Source organism: Pelecanus crispus, chromosome 2 (assembly GCF_030463565.1).
Source record: "Pelecanus crispus isolate bPelCri1 chromosome 2, bPelCri1.pri, whole genome shotgun sequence".
In the NCBI taxonomy this organism is placed as follows: domain Eukaryota; kingdom Metazoa; phylum Chordata; class Aves; order Pelecaniformes; family Pelecanidae; genus Pelecanus; species Pelecanus crispus.
The window spans coordinates 85,622,034-85,649,355 of NC_134644.1; positions in this window are offsets into that span (position 1 = coordinate 85,622,034).

Sequence of the window (27,322 nt, forward strand, 5' to 3'; positions counted from 1 at the left end):
TGCAGTGACTAGAAGAATCTTCTAAATATTAGCAGCAACCATAGGTAGACCTGAATCTGGTGAGCACACAAGGAAGAGGTATTGAGTTCTTCTACACATCATAGAATCGTTTAGGTTGGAAAAGACCTTTAAGATCATCCAGTCCAACCATTAACCTACACTACCAAATCCACACTAAACCAATCAAGGGTAGACTAGACTAAACCATGTCCCAAAGTGCCATATCTACCCATTTTTTGAACACTTCCAGGGATGGGGACTCCACCACCTCTCTGGGCAGCCTGTTCCAATGCTTGACCACCCTTTCCGTGAAGAAATTTCTCCTAATTTCCAACCTAAACGTCCCCTGGCACAGCTTGAGCCCATTTCCTCTCGTCCTATCACTAACTACATGGGAGAAGACACCAACACCCACCTCACTACAACCTCCTTTCAGGGAGTTGTAGAGAGCGATAAGGTCTCCCCTCAGCCTCCTCTTCTCCAGGCTAAACAACCCCAGTTCCCTCAGCTGCCCCTCATAAGGCCTGTGCTCCAGACCCTTCACCAGCCTTGTTGCTTGTCTCTGAACACACTCCAGCACCTCAATGTCTTTCTTGTACTGAGGGGCCCAAAACTGGACACAGTATTCCAGGTGCGGCCTCACCAGTGCCAAGTACAGGGGAACAATCACCTCCCTGCTCCTGCTGGCCACACTGTTCCTGATACAAGCCAGGATGCTGTTGGCCTTCTTGGCCACCTGGGCACAGTGCTGGCTCATGTTCAGCCGGCTGTCGACCAACACCCCCAGGTCCTTTTTGGCCAGGCAGCTTTCCAGCCACTCTTCCCCAAGCCTGTAGCGTTGCATGGGGTTGTTGTGACCCAAGTGCAGGACCCGGCACTTGGCCTTGTTAAACCTCATACAGTTGGCCTTGGCCCATTGGTCCAGCCTGTCCAGGTCCCTCTGCAGGGCCATCCTACCCTCCAACAGATCGACACTCCCACCCAAGTTGGTGTCATCTGCAAACTTACTGAGGGTGTGCTCAATCCCCTCATCCAGATCATCGATAAAGATATTAAACAAGGCTGGCCCCAAAACAGAGCCCTGGGGAACACTGCTTGTGACCGGCTGCCAACTGGACTTAACTCCATTTACCACAACTCTCTGGGCTCACATCCTTACACATCTGGGGGCAGCTGGAAACCACAGCTTCAAGTCAACAAGATGACAAAGGGATTGTTGAAGGAAATGTGGTGGGTTCACCGTGGCTAGATGACAGGTGCCCACCAAGCTTTTCTACCACTTCCCCTCCTCAACAGATCAAGGAGCGAAAATACAATGAATGCTCAGGGGTTGAGATAAGGACAGGGAGATCACTCAGCAATTATCCTCATGGGCAAAACAGACTCAACTTGGGGAAATTAATTTAATTTATTTCCAATAAATCAGAGTAGGATAATGAGAAATAAGAACAAATCTAAAACCACCTTCCCCCCTCCTCTCCTTTATCCCCAGGCTCAGTCTCACTCCTGACTCTTCTACCTCCTCTACTCTGAGTGGTGAAGGGGGATGGGTAGTGGGGGTTGCAGTCAGTTTATAACACTTTGTCTCTGCAGCTCCTTCCTCCTCATGCTCTTCTCCTGCTCCAGCACAAGGTCCCAACCAAGTGAGACAGTTCTTCACAAACTTCTCCAGTGTGGGTCCTTTCCATGGGAGGTAGAGTCTTTGAGGAATGGGCTGCTCCAGCATGGGTCCCCCATGGGTCCAAAGATCCTGACAGAGAACTTGCTCTGGTGCAGGCTCTCCATGGGCTGCAGCTTCCTTCAGGGCACATCTACTTACCCTGCCGTGGGGTCCTCCCCGGGCTGCAGGTGGCTATCTGTTCCATCGTTAACCTCCCTGGGCTGCAGGGGCACAGCCTGCCTCACCATGGGCTTCACCATGGGCTGCAGGGCAATCTCTGCTTCAGCACCTGGAGCACCTCCTCCCCCTCCTTCTTCACTGACTATGTGTCTGCAGAGTTGTTCCTCTCACATATTCTCACTCCTCTCTCCCAGCTGCTGTTGCACAGCGGTTTTTACCCTTTCTTAAATATGGTGTCGCAAAGGTGCTACTAACGTTGCCACTTGGCTCAGCTTTGGCCAGCATCGGGTCTGTCTTGGAGCCTGCTGGAACTGGCTGTGTCTGACATGGGGGCAGCTTCTGGTATCTTCTCACGGAAACCACCCCTGCAGCCCTGATGCTACCAAAACCTTGCACCGTAAACCAAATACAGAAAGGAGCAACAACAGCAACAAAACCTTTCAGTCAAGTATGGACAGCCCAATCAGGCACATCACTAGAGCTACAGAGACAGGCAATAGAAAATCTGGCAGAACAAATGACAAGTTAAAATTAACCTGATTTTTTTTTTTAACAAATTTGAAGTGACAAGTCAAACATATGCTGTGTCAGAAATATACATACTGTTGCTGCAGGGGTTTTTTTTTGATCCAGTCCCATGCTCCTTCAAAGTAATTTTATTGTCACAATTGACCGTGATATTTTTTTTTAAAAAACAGAACACAACGACAAAACACTTTCTGTAAATCTGTACTCTTTTTCTGCCTTTCTTTCTTAAAAAAAACAAACGACAAAAATACCCCCCCCCCCCAAAAAAAAAAACCCTAAAACCCCCCACATACACCTGTCATCTACACCTATTCAGTCAGGACCTTTTTCAGTTAATATTTTCCTACTAAAAATCTTTCTTGGACATATTCATACCATCTATTTTAACATCCTTGTTTGGCAGATTTCATACCATATGCTAAAATAATTCACCTTTAGTTGTCTGTGTATCTTACCAATTCACCAGTCTCCTAGCATATGCACTGATGAAACATTTGTAATGCAGTAGTGTTCAGTACTGTACTGTTCTTTCAGAGTCACTGTAGCATATCTTGAGCAAGTATTACATGTTTTGGAAATGGTACTGAAGGTGGTCATTCCTCATTTACTAGTACTGGAAGTTCAATCCTGTTCCTGGATGAATATAAATGAACTTTCTACTTAGATTCCAAGACTGGACATCAATCTGCTGTACAGCACAACTACAGAATAGCATCTTCTTTCATAATTTTAGTAGTTTTTGCTTCAGCCTTGCACACACTGGGAATCTTTGCCAGGAACAAATGGCTGAAGATACAGCTTAAATATAACCTCCAAAGGCTAAAATCGGCCTTTTCCTCTTCTATTGCAAGAGTTATCATTATATCAGAGGTTATTAAATGACTCCACAAATCCCTGAAGAGATATTTGCAACAAAATTTATGCCACTTCTCGTGTGCCTTCTTTATGAATTTTACACTTTGATCGTACATGCTCATAAAGTGCTGACTGCATAGATTTTAGGTTACTTAATAGACCTACTGTTTCTGGGGAACAGGGGAAGATCTCTGCTATAATACATTCTCCCTCCTTCTCAGACAATCTAATTTTGCTTTTGCTTTTTAAACCTTGTTCACCTCCCAGCTGATTATAGTGCACTTTTATTAAGTTACATGGAAGAAAAAAAACCCACAAAATAACAAACAAAAAAACCCCCACCAAACCCCCAAGACTTCCTTCATTCACTTTGGCTTCTTTAGATTTTGCTTTGAACAGATGTATTTTGAGAACTTAGGTGAATGTCCTGTCTGCTTACTTCAGTTCCTTTGGGGCCATAATTACGTTGTGAAATATTTTCTATCTAGCTTGTATGCCAGCTCTCTGCTTGACAAAATTTAGAACAGTACAGATACTGTTTAATTAAACTCCGTTTTCCAAAATATGGTTCATAATGAAAATACTGACAGGCACTTAAATACAGTGAAATTAGCCAATAAAATGCTAAAGTATACTAATTTTAAAATACTCAGTTAAACATGACCTGCTGTCAGCTAATTAATGGTTACTGGAAAATCTAATTATGTCAAATAATGATTATGTTAAATTCCAAGTTTCACTTGCATACAGCACTTAATGCCCTTTCCACATACCCTGTTCCCTCTCCCCCAAACTGGATAGATTATTACAAAGCACCGGATTACTCAGTTACCTGGAATCTGAATTCCGTGGAGGTTAGGACTGAAAAGAATACATAAACATTAGACACTGAATCCCATGAGATGGATAAAAATCAAACACTGAACAGCACCCCCCCCCCCCCCCCCCCGCCCACTCCTTAGCATTTTAAATGCCTTAATGCCTTGGAAAATCTGGAAACAAAAGAGATTTAAGAATAGCTGCACACTGTTTTGTAACACATATTAGATTTAGATTCCCAAATCTCATTTTTCAAAGATGATTTAAAAGGCCAAATTTTTATAATCTCTGTGCAGATCTCTCTTACTTACTGTCACGGAGCCACCCAAAAGAAAGAAAGGGAACAGAAAAATAATAATAAAAAAATGTTCAATTTTTCCACTAGCAACAAACACTTCACCAATGTTCCCCCTTCATATGTGAAGCAGTCTATTCAGGTACCCCATGCACCTTCAAGAGACAAAGGCGGGAGGAGTGCGTGGTTACTGCCATTACCACCTTGCTACTTAGGCCTGTGATATTCTACGACTTGTAGTGCATACCCTTTCCATGGTTTGGCCATTTTTAACCCGACCGTTCAGATTAAATGCCATCAACCTTGCTTGCAAAGGGCAAGGGGTGAACGGAAACAGGCTTAAGAGCATCTTTTTTGTGTTCTCTCTTGGTGCTTCGCTTGGAATATTGGCTCTTCTTTGAATACCAGTTAGCATGAAGTAATGAGTTACTAATAGCTGGTGTGAAAATGCTTGAGTCAGTATTTTGGAAGAGACTAGTGTATTCCTTTTCTTTATGGTAAGCACACCAGAAAATTAGAAAAGCTTTAAAATTCAGAAAACATGTAGTATTAGAAAATAAAATACAATAACTTTTTAAGGAGAGGAAACTCAATTTGACTAGAGATTAAAAAAATACCAACAAAAAGGATTCATACACAACTGTGTCCCTACTCATTGTGTACTCTCAGGGCATGTCCTTACTTCCACGTTTTCACTGCTGTAGCAACCTTTGCATAGTCCTCCTGGAGTCCAAGGATTTTTTCACTCTGGACCCCTCTGGCTTAATTATTTAGTCCCTGCTTCACTCAGCATCTTCTTCTTTGGTGTCTCTTTGCTCTGAGTATTTTACTCTTCTGCTTGATTCAGTAAAATGTTCCTCTCCCTGAGAGAACCTAGTTGGTTCCAAGAGAATGTACAATTTCACCCTTGCCTATATAGGATGAACTGGCCAGTTATGCTCTGTGCATATTATACAAATATATCCTTATGACCCTAAATAAATAAATAAATAAATTCCCCAAAATAAAGATGCTATCTATCCATCACAACTTCTCATGTAAAGCTATCTTTTAATACAAGACCTTAATGCCAGTAATAAATGTAGTCACCTGCAGTAGTACTCACAGACAGCATAAGACACTCCTCCCATGCCTCCTGTCTGTCACTCAGATCCCCCCAGGCTAGGGACTGAAATGACAAATGGCCCAAAAGCTACTCGTGATAAGCCTTATTTTATTAATATTTTCAGGCATGAATCCTTTCTCAGAAACATGATAAAACTGGAGCAAAGATAGCTAATATCTGCACTACCAAAAGAGATTTTTCATCTGGAGAAACCACTTGATCAAACATATTTTTTTTTAACTGTACAAGAAACAAAAATAATTTTATAACCTAGTCAGAATAAAAATGAAACTTTTGCTTGCTAACTGTCTTCAAAATTCAGGAAGTGTTTTCCTCCCTATAGTGAACAGGTACTCAGAAATACCTAAATAGGACTAATAGATGTAGGGATTTAGATTTAAATCTCTCTGCTATTTCTTAATAGGTTATTTTTATGGACTCAGTTCCATTTTTCAGTTACACTTTAGCCAGTGAAACTGTATCATTTAAGAATACAGCAGAATTCTTTTTAAAACTCTGGTTTTACCTTTAGGCTGCAAATAGGATTCCATCATAAAAGTACAGTGCAGAAATATTTTTTCTGAGAGAAATTGCCCAGTACCATGTTGGGAAACACAAAAAGTTTAATGGTTAGAACAGACATAAGGAGCACAAGGATTAGATGGTCCTGCCTGATGATTAAGATCAGGAACTAGGAGTGGGAAGAAACCAAAGTGTCAAAAGCTAACACACAAGATCAGGGTGGCAAGCTAGAGTCAGGAGATGAGATCACAAGTCTGAAGCATTTATCAGACAGAAAATGACTGTTCTAAAGAGGCTTATTGCTCAAATACAAATATGGTTACACCTGCAGCCTCTGTGATAGGTACACTCAGAATAAAGACTAAGATGCCCTGTGTGAGGCTGAGGATATAATGCTTCTGACAACATCTCTCTAAAGACTCCCATGTTGAGCTTCCAACATGGCTGGAAGAAGAACAGGTCTGCCACCTTTGGGTCACAATTTAATCATCTCTCACATTATTTAAATTACATTTTGTTTATTAAGAGCTCTAGAGTATGTCTAAGACACAAAATACACACAGAAATTACACAGGCCCAATGTGCTCATGGGTTTTCACATTCTGCCCAATGGGTAGTTGCATTAGTTACAGACTTTCAAGTACATAGGCTTCCTCCCCCGCCAAATTATGACAGTCTTTTAGAAGATATGTAACAATTCATTAGTAAGTTTTTCCCTGTTACATTGTACTTGATTTTGTCACGAAGTGATGCCATGTTAAGTATAAAAATGTGAAAAAAATCTATTCATTTTGATGAAACTTCATGATAGATGAGAATTCTAACAGAATTCCATCTAAATTGGTGGTAAGCAATAATAATTACTAATAAATAAATTACTACTCAGAAATTATTGTATCTGAGACTTTCTCTGTCTCTGTTTAAAACAGGAGAATGTTCCTATTGACATAAGAAGCAGCCTATTCAGACGCAGTTATTTATTATTCCCCAGAGCTAAAAGGGCTTCATTTACTGTTTGGAATATTCAGTAATTATTCCAACATATTGTTTCACTTTCACATCACACTGTTCTTTGCAAGGACAATTTAACCCTGTGTGACTTTAAAGTTTGCATGATTGGTCATATTTATTGCATCATAGCACTGACAAATACATTCAGTTTACAAAAGTAGAACACAAAATATTTCTGTTTCAGCTAATGTGCTCTTTTTTAAAGTTCAGTTTCCATATGAACAAGACTTAGGTGATTGTGCCCTGCCTTTAGCTTTCACAGATGACAGCTTACAACTTGTTGGTCAATCTCAACAAGATTTGACAGAATAGGAATCTCAGAAACATGAAGTCCCTATCCTGTTCATGAAAACTGGCAGCTGAGTGAAATGGAGAGACCTAAATTAATTTTGCAGGCTGGAGAAGGCAAGTAGAATTTAGTGCTTAAATCCAGTCACTTTGAAAAGTCATTCTGTGAATTAGCTGCCAGTTGGCCATTCAGCACAGGGACACATCCAAACAAGCCACAGCATATGGTAACTTTTACCCAGCAAAATAGATAGGTTATATAAAAGAAATCAAAGTATCAGGAGAAGTATGGCTTGACAGACATTCCCTATGGGTAAAAAATCAGACATTTTAGTTTAACTGCTTCTGGAAATATTTTTCCTTCCCCTCCCTGCCCCCAGCCTTTCCTTCCCTCATTCAGCAGTCAAAGTTCTGAGAACACAATTAGCTTCTTTTGTGGTAACTTCTATGCATTATCTTTATACTTTATATGCAGTATAGACTGTAGATCCTGGAAGAAAAAAAAGATTTCTGTTTTATTCTTGTCACTCTCCTCAGATGCATCTCTATCTTTTCACAGTGCAGACCTGTTGACCAAAAAGAGATTATTTCTATAATCATGTAACAGAGTAGGAGTAGCATGAATAAGACAGTAGACATAACATTTGCCAGCAATGATGCCATAGGATGGGAATTAATATGATTTTATATTCTTCCAATGGAATGTTTGACTTGAATTTCTTAATGAAGATTTAGTAGGTTTCTGGTTTTAGACTAATAGCTGTACACTTACAGACATTCAAAAAATTATTTGTGCTTTTTGTATTGAGAGAGTGTCTGCAGGGGATATGGATTCATGCTTACTATTCCTGTGATAGAAGGATGCACCCCTCAGACTAGAGATTGTAATATAAGAATAAATAAAAGATGTGGAACCATCAATTGGAGTGATGGGCTTGGCACTTTGCGTGATATGGTCCAACACACTGGTTGTAATTTTGAAGCTGGTTTTAAATAGTTTAGCCTGTAAGAATCCCAGAAATGCAGTAGAAACAGCACTGGTACTGTGAAGAAATAAATTTCATGAATAACAGAAATTAATGGAGAAGTTCAGAGGCAACCAGGCTGTCACAAATGCAGGTTTGTGAATCCTGCTGATTATGTTAGTTTATCATGAATGAGTGACTTCACATAGTTTGATTTAGTATCAGTTTAGAATTTACTTGTGGCAAATTGCAGGATTTGATTGTGATTTTTTAATAGCACTCAGTCATCAGTGATAAACAAAGTGATGAGACAAAATTGATCAAAACAGAGACTTAGTTACAGATTCAAAGATGGCAAGGTTCACTCTATTACTACATGGAAGTGCATAAAAGGCAATTAAGTTACAGAGTTGGAATGATTCACAGAGAGATGGTGTATGCAGGGGATAAGGGGGACCTTCCCGTTGAGTCACGAGGTTCAGAATAGACCCCGTTGCCTTCTAAACTCCTTCTCAGAAAGGAGTCTAGGTGCGGCTGGGTCCAATCTTAGTCTCAGACTTGGTCAACGGTTTATGGGAATAAGGATAATGCAGCAGTAGAAGATTCACTTTGTAATTAAATCATACATCTACAGACTACTTAAACTGATTCACACATGCAGACATGAATACACCTGTATATATATAAAGGTACACCTGTTAAAAATTGCCCTCGAGTTCAGTGAAATACTCACATTGAATTTCTCAATGGGCGAGGGTTGAGCCTCTGAGAGGGAGTGAAGGATTTCTGCCCAGGCTCCACCGCTGGTCTTCGGCGATGGACTTCTGATGTTAGCAAACTTTGAGAGTTTGCTAGCCCCAAGAGGCATCTCGCTCAGAGGGAGATGCTGGTGCAGGCCGCTGCAGTCCAGGAGAGCTCCAAGGGCCTCACTTAGGACTGCTGTTTATAGGATTGTGAGATGATTGGCTTCAGTCATCAGTAAATTTCCATCTGAGCCACAGTTCAGGTCGGTAATTGCTAGAATTCCAGTAAGGATGATACAACTGTGTTTCAAGGCTGTCAGGGGTGCCTGTTTGTTCTCACTCCCCTCGTTAGCCATAATACAGAGTTTCTGGTAAGCACAGGACCGCTCTCTGCTTCAACTATGTAGGGGTTTCTGGTACAATTAAGGGGCACATAACTGACCAACTCACTACACAAAGGCTGTCTGGAATTCCTGAAATCATAAAGCGGTCAAAGAAACAAAAGGGGGTGGGGAGGATGCACCACCACACAGGTTTAGTTATGTTGAACACCTCTATGGATGTTCTAATGCCTGATAAGAACCAGAGTCCTGCAGAATTTCTGGAATGCCGTAAGCGAATGAAGTTCAAAAAGAAAAAAGACTATCTGCTTGCAAAGCTGAAAGATTAGCCTATCTGAATACTGACATTATTAACCCTGAAAAGCTGTTTGACTAATGACTGATCTAATATGTTATATATGTGTATACGTTATATATGTGTGTGCATATATATATGCACAAACACACACTATCATCATACCGCCAGGACTGGAAGAGATACCAGAGGCTTTGAAATGCAAGAATAGAAAAGGTAGCTTGATTCAAGTTCTACAGATACACCAAAATAGATATGCGGGATATCATTATGAAACAAAATGATCAAGCTACTGTCTGAAAATGTCACACACAACAAAAATAAATCTGCTCTGCAATTAACTATATTTAGATGAATTATGTAAAATCATAAGCAAAATGCTAAGTAGTCCTTTATAGTATCTTGAGCTGAGATTATTTATATCTCATTAAAAATTTTATGGTAAATGTGTGTGTGTATGTGTTGGGGTTTTTTTCTTCCTTAATCATCCTGTTGAAGTAAAGTGCTGTGAAGGTCTTACAGGGACTTCAAGGCCAGAAAAGTCAAGCATATACATTCATCATAATGTATTTGCATATAGTTTCACACTTTCAGTCTATTCACTAAAACATTTCACTGCCAAAGCAAGTGTAAGTGGGATTTCACAATTCGCCTCTTCTGCGCTTACTCAGCTGCCCCCAGTATGAAATAGTTGGTCAGGACAAATCAATGAGTCACAGAATTATCAGGATAAATACAAGTAATGTTGTAAATAACTGTTAACCCTATACTTTAAATGGTGGCAAAAAGTGTCTATTAGTGGGATTTGCTGAGATTGTCAAAGTCTTTCAACTGCGCTTAGCATTCATTCTTGCGATGGATGGCATTCTTATGATGTACTGATTGCACTAGGAATAGAAGAATTAATTGCCTAAATATCCGTATTTTCCTCAACAAACCCTTTCTCTGCTCAAAAAAAAAAAAAAAAAAAAAGCAACCACAGAACAGCCTGATGTCTCCCTGATCTTTAGACTAAGCAGGTCACTCTGTGTGAAGTTTGTTGACCTTCCAGTCAGCTACAGCAAAATATCTTGAGATCTACATGTCCAGTTATTAAATTGCCACTGGATCACTGTTAGTCTTCAGTGAGCAAGGAATAGAGGCATAAGTTGAAGGGTGATGTGTAGCCTTTCCAGTGCTTAGTGCTATTCAGTGACACTCATTCTTAGAGGTGAACATTAAACCATTTTACCAACAGAAAACTTTCTTCTTTTACAAAATAAGTAATAATGCAAGTCCATCAGCTGTGATCTGAGGATTTTGTGGAGGGTATGTAAGCTGTGCTACATTAAACATTTTTTTGGCAGCATGCAATATGACTTGGGGACATGGTTTAGTGGTGGACTTGGCAGTGTTAGGTTTACGGTTAGACTCGATGATCTTAAAGTCCTTTTCCAACATAAATGATTCTATGATTCTGTGATTTGTGTCATTTCCTATTTCTTCTTTGGTCATCCTACATTTATAACTTATTGGGAAGGCATGGACTATATGGCATATAAATGCAAGTATTTTATATACTTAACCACTGTGACAGAAGCTTAAAACCACCACCATGTTGAACGCAGAAGTAGGACTTTAACATTTAGGTTTGTCTAAGATGGGGAACTATGCTTCGTAAATTCAGCTTATGGGTGTAAAAACTAGTGAAAATAGTTTTGGAAAAAAAAAGTCCATGACCAGATTCACAACTGCAAAACAAAGATTAAAGCCAAGCTTTTGGGTTCGTTCTTGTTTACTATCTGCCAGTTTTAATATCACCCAGTTTGGGTGGAAAACCCAGGGAATATTTTAGCAAACTTCCTCCTGTTCGAATAAGTTGCTCGTGTATGGAATAATCACTGGTTAAGCTTAAGAAAAGAGCTTTGGCCAAATACACACCTCTTCTTCAGGTATTTCACTGACTGCAAGATTTCCTAGGCATCTTCATGATCTTCATGGTCTTGAAGAGTGGCATTCATTTCACTAAATTTTAATGCCTGTGTTGTAGGCATCTGTATCTGAGCTAAGAGTCCTGTTTCTCTTACTTGCCAGGGGAGTACAATGAACACTTTTAGAATTCAATTTGTTTAATTTCCTGCTTTAGGATGTGAAGAATCATATCCTAAATTCCACGGATGAGAACACCCATGACTACAACTAAACTTTACAGTGACTAGGTCATCCTGTAGATATATACAATACAGAAATTACATTAGTTGAATAAATCACACTCTAGATATTTGAAAGGATGCAATGTTCATGTTGAAGACAAAGCAGAAAGCGGAAAGGCTTTTTAGGTTCCTGCTCTCAGCAAAATATTCTGGATTCCAGCTGAGTGCTCAGACCTCATCCGCAGGTATAAGATGGGAAGTGAAATTCAGGGAGAGAAAAGAGTTCAGACAGAAAAGCACTCAGACTCCGAAAGGTTGCTCTTAGAAAACATCTTTCCAGCCTATATGTTCTTTGGACTGTTTTCAGGTTCCATTAGCTCTCCCCATTGACAGACTCCAGGGAGATACAGTGATGTGGCTTATTTTTCTAGAACTAAGCAGAGTGCTACTTCTAAATTTACAAGCTTAATTTAATTATTTTTATCTAGGTTTTCGAGTTGGAACTTGATCTTCTGTCACTAAGTTAATTTTTTGAATTCTTTTACTAGAAAATTATTGTTCTGATTGGCTTGTTAAATATGGAAACAACGAGTTTCTAGTAAGTATCATGAAGACTGCTTTTTTGCATCCTGCTAGCCATCTACACAATTTCTAGCTACTAAGCACATATGTAACTAGTAACTTTACCAAGTGTATTGGGTTTGCGTGGCAAGGTTTTGGTAGTGGTGGGGGGGCTACAGGGGTGGCTTCTGTGAGAAGCTGCTAGAAGCTTCCCTGATGTCCGATAGAGCCAACACCAGCTGTCTCCAAGATGGACCCATCGGTGGCCAAGGCTGAGCCAATCAGCGACGGTGGTAGCGCCTCTGTGATAACGTATTTAAGAAGGGGGGGGAACAACGGGACACAAACTGCAGCCAGAGAGAGGAGTGAGAATATGTGAGAGGAACAGCTCTGCAGACACCAAGGTCAGTGAAGAAGGAGAGGGAGGAGGTGCTCCAGGTGCCGGAACAGAGATTCCCCTGCAGCCCGTGGTGAAGACCATGGTGAGGCAGGCTGTCCCCCTGCAGCCCATGGAGGTCCATGGTGGAGCAGATATCCACCTGCAGCCCGTGGAGAACCCCACACTGGAGCAGGTAGATGCCCAAAGGAGGCTGTGGCCCCATGGGAAGCCTGTGCTGGAGCAGGTTCCTGGCAGGACCTGTGGACCCATGGAGAGAGGAGCCCGCGCTGGAGCAGGTTTGCTGGCAGGGCTTGTGACCCCATGGGGGACCCACGCTGGAGCAGTCTGCTCCTGAAGGACTGCACCCCGTGGAAGGGACCTATGCTGGAGCAGTTTGTAAAGAACTGTAGCCTGTGGGAAGGACCCACACTGGAGAAGTTCGTGGACGACTGTCTCCTGTGGGAGGGACCCCACACTGGAGCAGGGGAAGAGTGTGAGGAGTCCTCCCCTGAGGAGGAAGGAGCGGCAGAGACAACGTGTGATGAAGTGACCGCAACCCCCATTCCCCATCCGCCTGTGCTGCTCGGGGGGAGGAAGTAGAGAAAATGGGGAGTGAAGTTGAGGCCAGGAAGAAGGGAGAGGTGAGGGGAAGATGTTCTAAGATTTAATTTTTATTTTCTTATTACCTTACTCTGATCTGATTGGTAATAAATGAAACTAATTTCCCCAAGTCAAGTCTGTTTTGTCTGTGACAGTAATTGCTGAGTGATCTCTTCCTGTCCTTATCTTGACCCACTAGTCTTTCGTTATATTTGCTCTCTCCTGTCCAGTTGAGAAGGTGATAGAGCATCTTTGGTGGGCACTTGGCATCCATCCAGGGTCAACACATCACACCAAGGAAGGAGTTGTACACTAATTAAAGTGTACTATGATGGGACAAACAATATATTTGCTCCCATTTCACACTTTCCATTATTATTATTATTACATTCTAACATCTCAGAGCCTTGATAGTGAGTATTTTGTTCAACTCACAGTTTCTTTTCAAAACTGTTAAACTGGATGTTTATGACAAAGTATACTTTTTTTCTGGCTCAACTTTTAATAGAAGAATTTAGGTAAGGAAAATGGAGAAAAAATCAACTTGCGAATTTTCACAAATGCATGAAAACAAAGAAAAAATCTTTCAGAGTATGCACATCTGAGCTAAAAATAAAAATAAAAGATGAAATAAAGTCAGTTTGCTGAACAAGTAGAACAACAGTATCTGGACTCTGGAAAATCCTATTTTAAGTTTTTGCAGTGAATGAGGCAGACGAGGCATGACAATCCAGATGTCCCATATCCTAGTTATTTTCATATGATGTATATTTCCAGTTTGAAGTTATGGAGTGACACTGAATCTGTTCTGTTATTGTTGTTCTACTTTGCATAAATGAAGGCCAAAAAGCTACTGCACTCAGTAGAAGGGTTAAGACATACACAGGGTGCGAGAGATTTTATTCCAAGTCCCAGCCCCGGTGCAAGTCTGAAAGAACTGCGAATACAACAGCAAACACCTTTAGAAGTGTAACAGCTATCTCAGCTGGAAGGAGGGGCAAGTGCCATTGGACTCCAAATCCAACAGTGATTTGCACATGCTGTGGACTCCAGCAATTCATTCAAGCTTTTGCCACATTGGTTCACTTGTGAAATAAAGTAGACCATTTATTTAATTGTCACTGTAGAGGCAGATTAAAAAAAATATTTAATCCTGCCTCTGTTGATGGAAGCTTTACTTAAATAAAACAGTGTCAGTCCCTAAGGCATTCCACTGTATGGGATTCATGCAAGTAGGAGATACAAAACACCAGGCATTTGCACCTGGAGCATTATTACCTCTTAATTATTCTATTGTACAGCAAGGTCTGTCCTAACATACTGTTGGAGATGTCAACCCTTCAACTCACTGATTTAAGATAATCCTCCCACTCATTTGCACTTTGACTTTTTGCTACCAGCTGTTAATTTACTACAGAAATCCCTTGATAATATAGCTATTGTTTCTGAGCATCTCTAACTTAGACATTTTTCTTTAAAAATTCAGATTTAGTTATAAAGGAACTTCCATACAGCATTAGTGAAATGCCAATAGTAAAGAAATAAAGGATGCTGGTGTATTTTAAAAACAGAAGCTTCAACAACTATTATTGGAATTTATGTTTCTAAATCCTCACCCTCTGCAGTTTGCAGTTTTAAGAGCACCACTCATAATACTGGGCTGAGCACACACAGGACAATGAAGAATGGCTGGGCTCTGGCTCCTCTCAACAAGCTCAGAACTGAATAGAGAGTAGACAGAGAAGTTTTCATGGAGATGGGGGAAGAAGGAAGGAGAGAAGAGATTATTATAGATGATTCTACAGATTTCACCTGTTCTTTAGGAGAAATTAGGTACGGTACAGTCCTGGCATATGTGTGTGTGTGTGTGTGTGTGTGTGTGTGTGTGTGTGTAGAGATAAAGAAAATCTCAGCATTAAAGGAGAGGTAAACTGCAAGGCCTGGAAGAAGGCATACATACATTTGCTAGCTTCACTTATGATTCTACTGAATACTCATTGGCTTTCAGAGCTGCAGAAAAGCAGGTTTTGATTAACTTCAAAATGTTTGCTATCCTGCTTTCATTTGAACGCTTTGAAATTAATCACAATCTTCCAAAACAACTGAAGAAGGAATCTAATGAAGGTTAGGAAATTGCTAGTCACTGTGCTTTTGATTATTGCTAATAATACACAGTCCAGTCCTACATAATCCTCAGGATCTGCCAGAAAGGTACAGAACATGTGCTACTGTCTGGCTGTTCACCTGAAGCAATGCATTTCGTCAGCACTGAAGATCTCCCAAATAGTTGTCCTGGTTTTGGCTGGGATAGAGTTAATTTTCTTCCTAGTAGCAGGCATAGTGCTGTGGTTTGGATTTAGTAGCAGAAGAATGTTGATAACATGCTGATGTTTTAGTTGTTGCTAAGGACTGCTTATGCTAGTCAAGGACCTTTCAGCTTCCCATGCTCTGCCAGGTACACAAGAAACTGGGAGGGGGCACAGCCAGGACAGTGGATTCAAACTGGCCAAAGGGCTATTCCATACCATATGACGTCATGCTCAGTATATAAAGTGTGGGGGGTTGGCCGGGGAGCAGCAATCGCTGCTCGGGAACTGTCTGGGTATCGGTCGGCGGGTGGTGAGCAATTGCATTGTGCATCACTTGCTTTGTATATTGTTATTATTATTATCATTATTATATTATTATTATCATTTTATCTTATTTCAATTATTAACCTGTTCTTATCTCAACCCAGGAGTGGTTTTTTTTTTCCACTCTTACTCCTCTGATTCTCTCCCCCATCCCACCGGGGTAGGGGGAGTGAGCGAGCGGCTGCGTGGTGCTTAGTTGCTGGCTGGGGCTAAACCATGACAATAGTATTTTTCCTCAATATTTTGAGAAACCCAATTTAATTCAGGGCTGCAAAAAGCTCTGATTTTTAAGAATGATTCAAAATAAGGTAGAAGGACATTTACTTTGTTACACATTCATTTATATTCTTTCCAGTCTCTTTCCAAGCATGCTGCTCCCATGGGATATTAGATTGCTGGTGTCCCACAGGAATCTGCCAGCAACCCCACCCAAAACAAATAAAAGTAAGTTTTATAAATGCTACCAAATTTGAGTATGTTGAATCACTCTTCAGACTTCAACCACTGAAGATGCTGTTAATTGCTACACAAGCTGCTTCATTTTTCTGAAGAATCAATACTGAATTCCTTGAACTGACTTCCCTCCTATTTAAGTGTTGTGGCAATATTTTCAGAGTACATGCAGTACCAGATGATAGACTGTAACAAGATTTTAACACTCTGGTGCATAAGAGCAGATAAAGTGCTGATGGCATTGTTCATTTTCAGATACTGCCAGCACTATAGAAACATTTTCAAGTTAAAAGGTTCATGAAGTTTGAGACATTGTGAGTGAACTCAGTCTAGTCTTCACCACAGACATAATAATCATTCATACTTTTAATCTGAAACTTGCTAAGCACCATAAATACAATACACGATTGGGATTGACTCAACTCATCAGTTTGACAAGGTATACTCTTCATCTTGAAGAGTGCCAGACGTTTCAGAATCTCACTGATTTCACTGGCACGGAAAGAAAAAAAAAGTCCTTATCCTCTTAAGGTGCTTCACTACTTCTCACACTGAGTCACTTTCTGAAAACTTGTGTTGGCCATTAGAACATTGTGAAAATCAATTCTCCAAAGTTTGGCTGAAATTTTAATGAAGGAGAGAACTCATCTGCCCCTGTAGCTCTTCCTACTTAGCAAACTTGTACAGTAACTGGCCAGAAATCTAGCATTTTACAAAAAGAAAGTACAAGTAAGCAGAAAACCTGTGTCTGAACCATCTCAAAAAATATGTCACTTTCCCTTCTCCTTTTGGTAAGGGTTTGAGACACCCAAAAAAGCCAGACAGATAGCATGACTCCTTTCAAAATGAGTTTGGACAGAATAATCACCTTGCAAGCCTGTCTAGCCTACTGCAAATCAACACATAGTGTTTAAAATTGACTTAAAGATAAAATCAGAATATATTGGGGGGAGCAGTACAGTTAGCTCTTCAAGCAGTAGTTACAGTATTAGGCAGAGGCATAACTTCTTTTATGCAGAATCCTAGAAAGTCTGAAGGTTTTGGAAGACTATTGTACTAAGACAGTATTTGCTCTAAGGTTTGCCAAATAAAGTTACAATCCAGTAAAACAGTAACAGACAGGCTTTTCAGGTGGCATTACTTTTGAGTAATAATTTTAAATACCAGTGCAACCTAGATTTTCAGCTGGCATATCTGACATAGCTGTTTTTCCTCTATTATTCTTTCCAGGTATACCAAGTGAGCTCAGGAGTTCATATTTCTTCCATGACCAGTGAGCACTGGGGAGCAGGAGCTAGATAAAGTTAAGGAGCCTGAAAGGAGGTAAGTTAGTGCTACTTGTCTACCCCTTCTAGATTCAGCACATCCTGACTATATTTGTTCTGAGGTACTAGCCTTTTTCTGCTGCCAGATAACGGATGTTTTTCTGGAATGCAGGCTGCACTTGGGGTTTGAATCTGTTAGTTCCTGTACAGTGTAGGGTGTGTTACAGTGAAAGGTAACATAATCCACTTTACAGATTTCTAGAGTAAACTGGAGTTTAAAATACATATCTAGCTATGAAATGCCAGATATGTACTCCTCTTGGATGTCTTAGCTTGGCCCTTGATTGGCGTGATTTCACATTCACAGTTTTCTGAAGGGCTGTCTATCACATAGACCACAGATCAGGGGAGAAAATCTATCATACATTTTTCCTGTGAAATTACACATTTTCTGAAACAGAACTGATGCCATTTGTCTGACCACTGTAGGTACATTTCACATAATCTCAAAATCACAGAAGGGTTGAGGTTAGAAGGGACCTCTGGAGGTCATCTGAACCAACCCCCCTGCTCAAGCAGGACCACCTAGAGCCGGTTGCCCAGGACCACATCCAGACAGCTTTTGAGTATCTCCAAGGATGGAGACTGCACAACCTCTATGGGCAACCTGTAGTCACCCTCACAGTGAAAAAGTGTTTCCTGAAGTTCAGAGGAAACCTCCTGTGTTTCAATTTGTGCCCATTGCCTCTGGTCCTGTCACTGGGCACCACTGAAAAGATCCTGGCTCCTTCTTCTTCACACCCTCCCTTGTAGATGTTGATGAGATCCCCCTGAGCCTGCTCTTTTCCAAGCTAAAGATTCCCAGACTCTCTCTTTCTGCCTCATGAGTTAACTCTTCCATTTAAGTGGTTAGGTATAAGAGCTGAGCCAGTTTCAGACAAAGCCCTATGAAAATAAAATCCCAATGCAAAAAGCAAGACACCTATTATAAATGAAATAGCATTAATACAAGTTTTTGTGGGGTTCTTAATGTTTCACAGTGAACTTGGTAACAGTTTAGGTCTTTCTGAGAGCACAGCTGATGGGGCTGTACTTGAAAAATAAATAAAACCAATAAAATAGCAACCCAAACATTCTCCTAACAGATGGAGAGCTGCAGAATTGAAACCTGTAGGCATTTGGAAAAAATATTTCACGTACTTCAGAATACATCAGGGTCCTAAATTATGCTGGGTTTTGGTATTTAGAGAGAAAAACAAGTGTGTTGGAACTAATAATAAGCAGACCTAAAATCACATTTGGATTAGATAAGTTCTTTGCCAAGATGCAGAAACGCATGTTTTCTAAATTTTGTTATTTTGCTTTTCCCCTCAGTTCTCAGAGGGGCAGCTATTGTTTTAAGTGGAAACAAAGACTTGCAGAGTACTCTGACATCCAGAGGAGAAAAGGAGTCTTCTGAAGACTGTAAGGAAGTTCTTCCAGAGAATCTCTGGATTTATTTTTCTCTCAGGAAAACAAGAATGTAAAGAATATTTGGGGGTTTGAGGGGACCTCTCTAACTCAGTTCTCAAGTCAGGCAATTAGTAAATTTTATGACAATAAGGATTAAAAGAAGAGAACCAGAAAAACACACACTTCCTACTAATTAAAAGACAGTGCATTTTCTTTTTTACTCTGTGGCATGCACACACAGACACACAAATCTCAGAATTTCGCCATTTATTGCTCTGAGACATTCTCAAAGTATAAACAAGATTACAAATTCAACACAGACTTCAGACAGGTGGATTGAATATATAGGGAAAGTTCCTGGGGTAACTCCACTGAAATCAGTGGAAATATTCCAGGAAAAAGCTAGAGTCATAACTAAGCAAGTAATTTCTGTGAAGTAAATGTTTGTGGGTGAGTTGTTTCATTTCTATAGTAAACAAAAAATGAGCTCTTTGTCAGTAGGGCAATTAATCTTGAGAAGCTATAGATAGCCAATACTACATTATATATTATGAGAGACAGTTCAAGAACTGAAAAGAGTTCTCAAAGCAGACAATTAACAAGGAATAACTTTCTATTCACTAAGAATTGTGTTTTTTCTTAACAGATCAACACACAGGCTTTCATAAGTAACAATACATCACAGGTATTTGTCTAGGTAAAATTAAATTGTTGGAACTGCATTGATATATATGACCCCGTTGCTGTAAGGCCCAAGGAACACAGATTGATGGGCAGCAAACTTTACACATGTGAATAAACATAATCCCTGTGCAGGAAAGCTCAGTTGTCTTTTACAGTGCTACCACTAGGAAAGGGCTACAGAATAAGCAAGCTAAAAACAAAGTTCAAAAACACCCCCACCCAATCCTATAGTGCAGTAAAAGAGATATTTAAAGTGTTTCACATTACATTGATTATACCTTCTGGCTATGAATAATAGTAACACAGAGATTTTTACCAGTAGGAACAAAGACACTGTACCCTAACCATTTTCAATAAGCTATCACAACAACTAATATTAGAATCGTAGAATCGTAGAATCATAGAATCGTCTAGGTTGGAAAAGACCTTTAAGATCATCCAGTCCAACCATTAACCTACACTACCAAATCCACACTAAACCAATCAAGGGTAGACTAGACTAAACCATGTCCCAAAGTGCCACATCTACCTGTTTTTTGAACACTTCCAGGGATGGCGACTCCACCAACTCTCTGGGCAGCCTGTTCCAATGCTTGACCACCCTTTCTGTAAAGAAATTTTTCCTAATTTCCAGCCTAAGCCTCCCATGGCGCAGCTTGAGCCCATTTCCTCTCATCCTATCGCTAGCTACTTGGGAGAAGAGACCAACACCCACCTCACTACAACCTCCTTTCAGGGAGTTGTAGAGAGCGATAAGGTCTCCCCTCAACCTCCTCTTCTCCAGGCTAAACAACCCCAGTTCCCTCAGCCGCTCCTCATAAGACTTGTTCTCCAGACCCTTCACCAGCCTTGTTGCTTGTCTCTGAACACGCTCCAGCACCTCAATGTCTTTCTTGTATTGAGGGGCCCAAAACTGGACACAGTATTCCAGGTGTGGCCTCACCAGCACCGAGTACAGGGGGACAATCACCTCCCTGCTCCTGCTGGCCACACTATTCCTGACACAAGCCAGGATGCTGTTGTTACTACTCACTTATGCAGTACTTCTCACTCAGGGATTCTAACATACTCTAGATTAGCAATAATCATGTTAATCTTACACCACTCCCCAGGAAAAAAGTTAATCCTACAAATAGAACAAAAGAAAAAAAAGAGAAAAACAAAATAGGTAAGATACCTACGAAATCAAAGGAACACCAATTTATTACTCATCTTCTTAGAAACACAGACTTGCTTGGCCTTCTGCTAATTAAAATGGTCATTCACAGAAAGGTATGGTGGGAATACGTACTTACAATAAAGGCTATCCTCACTCTGGGTTAGACTACAGCATTGTTATAAAAGGACCTGAAGGGGTGGTGGTGGTGGTGGTGGTGGTGGAAAAAGCCCTTTTCTATGCCTTCTATATTTTTAATGCAATTCATAAGACCTCCTGTAAATTTGTTTTGTTTTGAGACGAGTTGCATACAGAAACTTTGAGGAAATATTAATGATGATGCATATTTCACAAAAACAACAGATGTCCTTCCAATGGGGTAGCTTGGGTTTGAGTTCTGTGTCAAAGAATGATGCTCTAAAAATCTCCTGTTCCCAGCATTCTCACATTTCAGTCTGGTGGCTGTTATCTCAGGGTTCTCAATTGCCTTACTACTTGAAAAAAGGCATTACAAAAACTGTTTGATACTTGAAACATGGATTTAGAAAAATCTTATTTAAGTGTAAAGTTTTTTTGATGTTTTAGTTCATGTCATTTCTGTAAGAAGAGATTTGTTTGATAGGTTTCTCTGAAGCATTATTTTAATTACTGTTAAGACCAAGTGATAACTAACAGCAAATTTGATATGGACTATCAGGGCTTGAACAAAAAAACATCATACAGTAGATTGAAGTAGGTCTTTTTTAAGAAATAATGAATATTTAGTTGTGTATGAGACACCAAAATTTAAGATCTAGATTCAAATTTTATTGATGTTTTCAGAAATACTTGATTCTGAAGCCTGTTCTTGTTGTTTACCACAGTCTTACCAGAACTTTACAGTGCATTTTGAGGTGGATGTTTTTTGAAACTTCAACCACTCACATTCCTGAATAGAGTGGCTTACCATAAAGGCTGCCAAAACTGCATCTGATACAAATAGATTATTCTAACTGCACAGGTTCATCTTTTGGTGTCCTTTTCAAAACTGATAGACCACAGCTCAGGAATAAATTTTCTGTCTTCTTGGATGTTGTCCTGAAGTCTAGATTGCCCATCAATTTCTTCCATACTTAAAGTTATCCCCAGGATAGCCATTGCATTCAAGAATCAAAAATAAGGCATCAACATCTACCCCATTATAAAGATAACATACACGATATAGTCAGCCACCTAGTCTTTATTCACAGCTCTTCCTCTTAAAAGCCATCTCACAATACACTTTGGCTTCTAATTTGTATGTCTCAAAGCACCCTTCACAGAAAACATTAATTGCATAATCAGTAAAAGTGATATTTCAGCTATGCAACAAATTGTTGTAACAAGCCAGTGGTGGTGCTCTGACTCTTGCATTATCTAAGAAATATCTGATCACGGTTTTTTCCTATTGAATGTTTTATCTTAGTGTTATTCACAGAGGTCCCTGTAAGCATTAGGTACCTGAAAAATTTGGGCACCATGATTTTCTATCAATATTGCTTGACACTTTCTGTTCTTCCTAGAACATCCTTTACATCACTTGGATGTTGGTGCTTATACACATTATGAAAGTATGAAATATTAATTGACTTTAAATAATGCAATTTCTATCATAGCAAATAAAAATGCTTGATTGTGAGACTAATAAAAAGCAATAATAAAGAGACTTTAGTCTGCAACTGGATGCTTGGGCATAGTGATGACAGATTTGAATCTATGAAATTATGAAAGTCATACAGTTTTGCATCTGTGATTACATTCAGATGCTAAAAAAGGAGGCAGGGAGGAAAACAGTGCAAAAAAGAAAGGACTGAAGATCTTGACATCTGCAGAGAGTAAGGAAGGATCTACAGAGACTTCTGTTTCTGCCAGAAAAGAATTATTGCATGACAGCAGAGAGTAAACTGCAAGGTGAGAACCTTTATATTTTTTGGTAAATGAGAACACAGTTGCGTCTGTTTCTGATACTCAGAGCCAGACTTTCCTGTCACCAAGTATTTTCTCTGAGCATATGTCAAGTGCTGCTGAAGGTATCAGCATAGCTGACTGGAAAAATCTGCTTTGAAAGAAAAGCATCAAGTGCCTCATTCTTTGAAAAAAATATCACAACAAGGCTCCTACTTTTAACTCACAAAAAGATATTGTAACTTCTGTAAGGCAGAATAGGAAATGCACCATCTATGAAAAATACAAAATTAAAGGGAGGTTGTATTTTGAATTTCTTTGTATGTTTTTGCAGAATATACATGTTCATGTTTTTGAACATTCTGATTTTTATGCACATAATCCTTTCTAATTTCTGGTAACTCAAAATTTTGAATTTGGCCAAAGCTTTTATTTTCCTCTTTATAGTTATGCAGAGATGATACAAAAATCACAAATGGAAATTATTTTATTTTTTCTTTTACTGATGAATGACACTGATATATTATTAAAAAAAAAAGGTTATACAAGCCCCAGATCCCCTACTTGTGAACTGTTGCAGCCTTGTGTGTTTGAACATACTCCAATCACAATCAGTTCAGTTGATCAGTGAAAAGTTTACCTAATATACTCTAGTTCAGATAAAGACAAAGGCTTTCAGGGTACTGGGTGCAAAGGACGCTAGAAGAATTGTATTTTAGGTCTGCGTGGTCAAACCCCGTTCCCAATGCAGTATTCCCCATCTAGCCTTAGGCAAAATAACTCATGCACCTAAATTAAGGGAATTAGTCTCCAATGCTTTGCAGGTACTCAGTGAAGAGAAACATAGATTCTGCCAGAAGGCAATTCAAAGTATGTGCCCAAATTGGATGCTCTAAATCATCCTTTGAGAAGCTATTCTTTCTCCGGTTATGTCTACAAAGACAGACTCAGGAAAGCTTCTTGGGATAGGAACCCTAAATTGGTCCTTGTTTCATGATGAGAAGCAACAAAGCACACATCTTTTCCCTTCCTAGTTAGAATCATAGAATCATAAAATCATTTAGATTGGAAAAGACCTTTAAGATCATCCAGTCCAACTATTAACCTACACTACCAAGTCCACCACTAAACCAGTTAAGGGTAGAGTAGCAATTTCATGTTTCCTGGCTTGGTGGCTGGATTATTTTTTAATGAAAGTAAAAACTAGGAATCATTAAGGTTGGAAAGGATCTCTAAGATCATCAGTCCAATCATCAACCTAACACTACCATGCCCACTAAACCATGTCCCAGAGTGCCATGTCTACCCATTTTTTGAATGCTTTCAGGGATGGGGACTCCACCACCTCTCTGGGCAGCCTGTTCCAATGCTTGACTACCCTTGCCGTGAAGAAGTTTTTCCTAATATCCAATCTAAACCTCCCCTGGTGCAGCTTGAGGCCATTTCCTCCTGTCCTATCACTAGCTACTTGGGAGAAGAGACCAACACCCACCTCACTACAACCTCCTTCCAGGGAGTTGTAGAGAGCGATAAGGTCTCCCCTCAGCCTTCTCTTCTCCAGAATGAACAACCCCAGTTCCCTCATCTGCTCCTTATAAGACTTGCTCTCTAGACCCTTCACCAGCCTTGTTGCTTGTCTCTGAACACACTCCAGCACCTCAATGTCTTTCTTGTATTGAGGGGCCCAAAACTGGACACAGTATTCCAGGTGCCACCTCACCAGTGCTGAGTACAGGGGCACAATCACCTCCTTGCTCCTGCTGGCCACACTATTCCTGATGCAGGCCAGGATGCTGTTGGCCTTCTTGGCCACCTGGGCGCACTGCTGGCTCATGTTCAGCCGGCTGTCGACCAGCACCCCCAGGTCCTTTTTGGCCAGGCAGCTTTCCAGCCACTCTTCCCCAAGCCTGTAGTGTTGCATGGGGTTGTTGTGACCCAAGTGCAGGACCCGGCACTTGGCCTTGTTAAACCTCATACAGTTGGCCTTGGCCCATCGGTCCAGCCTGTCCAGGTCCCTCTGCAGGGCCATCCTTCCCTCCAGCAGATCGACACTCCCACCCAAGTTGGTGTCATCTGCAAACTTACTGAGGGCGCACTCAATCCCTTCATCCAGATGGTTGATAAAGATATTAAACAAGGCTGGTCCCAAAACAGAGCCCTGGGGAACACTGCTTGTGAATTTGAAGTTGTTGTTAATGTATTTGTAGAAACATTTTTTATTATCTCTTACAACAGTGGCCAGATTGAGTTCTAGCTGGGATTTTGCCTTTCTAATTTCCTCTCTGCATGACCTAACAAGATCCCTGCACTCTTCTTGAGTTCCCTGCCCCTTCTTCCAAAGGCGGTAAACTCTCCTTTTTACCCTGAGTCCCAGCAAAAGCTCCCTGTCGTCTTCCCCACCAGTTTGTCTTATGACACATAGGGACAGCCCACTCCTGTGCCTTTAAGACTTCCTTCTTGAAGAATGCCCAGCCTTTCTGGACCCCTTTGCCTTTCAGGACTGCCTCCCAAGGGACTTTCCCAACCAGCGTCCTGAACAGGCCAAAGTCTGCCCTCCAGAATTCCATGGTAGTGGTTTTGCTGTCCCTCCTCCTTACTTCACCAAGAATCGAAAACTCTATCATATTATGGTCACTAAGCCCAAGATGGCCTCCTACCACAACATATCCCATGAGTCCTTCTCTGTTTGTAAACAGCAGGTCAAGCAAGGCACCACCCCTGGTTATCCAAATGTATATGCTAAAGTATTTTATATTACTGTAGTAGAATAAACATGTCACTTAGGATATACCCTATAATAAATGGTTAAAACCTGAAATTTATTAGTTCTACAAACAGACTTATATTATGAATATATGAAGCAAGATCCAGTGAAATTCGAAAGAGCACTTTTACATCCCTTTTCCACAAAATGTTTATGATCCTTGAGAAGAAAATCAAGACTAGAAAAAGACAACAGGGAAAGACAGCAATGCCATTCATTCATTTAGTTTGCTTTGTTTTGTTATATAAGTACTATTGAATACTGTAAATCTCTCTTTTTGAAACATGGAGATGCATTCATAGGTGACTTTTAGTCTAATTTTGCACATCTAACTTGTTCTGATAAAAGTTGTGTACTAATTTAGTCTCTGAACACCCTTTCAATAGAAACTCAACCTCCTTTTTGAAGTTCTCCATTATCAATTTCATTCACTTTTATATATCTCTTTTTTTTTTTTTTTTCCCTTGATACTTACTTCTGGTTATCTGAAACTAAATTCCAAAGTAAGTTGCAACTTTTTCAACATTTTACACAACCTAATTTTAGAAGTCCCATTTGTCTCCACTGACACTCTAGGAAACCTGCAAAAAGCCCCACCAGCTTACTCATCTTGGAAGAGAAATGCAGAGTTTATTTCACATTCTCTAAGTGGAACATGACCATCTCCACCAAACATCTGGAATTCAAGAATGCACTTCATAAGGATCCAGACAGATTCTTGTAACTACATCCCAGTCTGAGCTATGTCCCAGGGAAGGACATCACTGCTCTTTTGATGAGATTGCTACATTTATATTTTATTGCTTTCAGCCTTGGAGGACAAGATGAGAGATATCTAAAAAATAACAAAAATGGGCAAATGAACTAATAGGTCTGAACTTGGGCTAGAATTGCTCCAAAAATAAGTTCACTGAAATTTTCTGTATGGATTTTTTGTACAGAATTTTACTGATTTTTTTTCAACCTAGATATTGATCAAAGAGTTTTAAATTTGGCTGTTTCAGTATGAAGAGTCTCATGGCTTAATGACGATCTCCAAGAGTTAAAATGGTTTAACTGGATGTTATCAATGTAATAACATGAACTCTTTAAAACATTTAGTCTCTAATGAAAAGAATTCTCTCAGGTACAAGGGCTATGATACATTTGCCTCAAGCTGTGCAAGACATCCATGCCAACAGAGGGATATTTTTAGAGGAAGATATCCGATAACACTGAAATATCATCCATATAAGAAAAGTCTTCAGCTACCTGTTGCAAGTATCTCTCTAACACTTTGCAGCTCAGACTGTCTTCATCAGATAGAAATAAACACAACCTGTCAACATAATGGTCATGATCAAAAAGTTGCTTCAATTGCTCTTATTCTGGAATGGTCAAAATCAGATTCTGAACAGATTGTATAAGCCTACAGAGACTTGCTTCTTTAGCCATGATTTGCTACTCTACTCTAAAACTCTTATGAATTGTATACATGATATCCAAGTCCAGGAACCTGATTTGGTATTATTCAGGTTTACAGGAAATAAATGGCCTTTGGGTTCATGTCTATGACAAATGCACAAAGCATTTGAAAGTTAAGATCTGACCTCCCCAGTTAACAAGCCGTACAGCTCCAAAATTATCGACAGTGATAACATTCTTGCTAAACAGGAAAGTTAGTGCTTTCCACAACATCATCAGTTATCAAGAATTACCTGCTTGGAAACAGAA